The sequence below is a fragment of the Stegastes partitus genome, unplaced genomic scaffold, assembly GCF_000690725.1.
Source record: "Stegastes partitus isolate 25-593 unplaced genomic scaffold, Stegastes_partitus-1.0.2 Scaffold2678, whole genome shotgun sequence".
Taxonomy (NCBI): domain Eukaryota; kingdom Metazoa; phylum Chordata; class Actinopteri; family Pomacentridae; genus Stegastes; species Stegastes partitus.
Window position 1 is genome coordinate 28979 of NW_007580409.1, and position 735 is coordinate 29713.

Here is a 735-nt window from a genome sequence, read left to right on the forward strand (position 1 = left end):
AGGAGGTTTCCGCTCACTGTGATAACAGACAATAATGCAAGGAAAGCATACAACAGTACACATATAACAGAGGGGCTGTTTGAAAGGATGTAATTGAAGTCGTCTATCACGTAGCAGGGATGGATGTGAGCCACATCCTCAGTCCTGTTCACAGTAACTCCTGCTTCCATGTTTCAGTGATCATGCAACCCACTTCAGTTTAATGCAAACCCTGTAATTGACTGCATAGTTCAAGCAGCTGAACGGGAAATTCTACGTGAAGCAGCCTCTTCTGCAGTCCAGGTCTTCTAACAGCTCACGAGACAAAAGAATCTGTAGAAAAGAGAACCAGCATTGAGAATTGTCCAATCACATGAGGTGAAAAACACAAATGAAGGTGGGTGTAAAGAGACAACTTCTGCTGTGTATTTTCAATCACACGACCACACCACTTAATTACTCAAAACTATTATAACATATTTGCGAAACGGAAAAACTAGTCAGTAGACTCTGTGTTCTTCAGTCCACTTGTAGATTCATTGTACACAACACACAGAGCAGCTACAACAAACTGAGTTGATCTAGAGGTCAACTGAAGTTGTCACAGGAAGCATCGACTTAAATAAGGTTCCTTTCCTGCCCAACATGCGTCACAGGTCTCCTCAAAGGTTTGCTATCACCTGATCCTCCTGTCATGAGCTGCATCATCACATCATTTGGGATCATCTTCACAGGCTTCTGTTCACTTTCAAATCA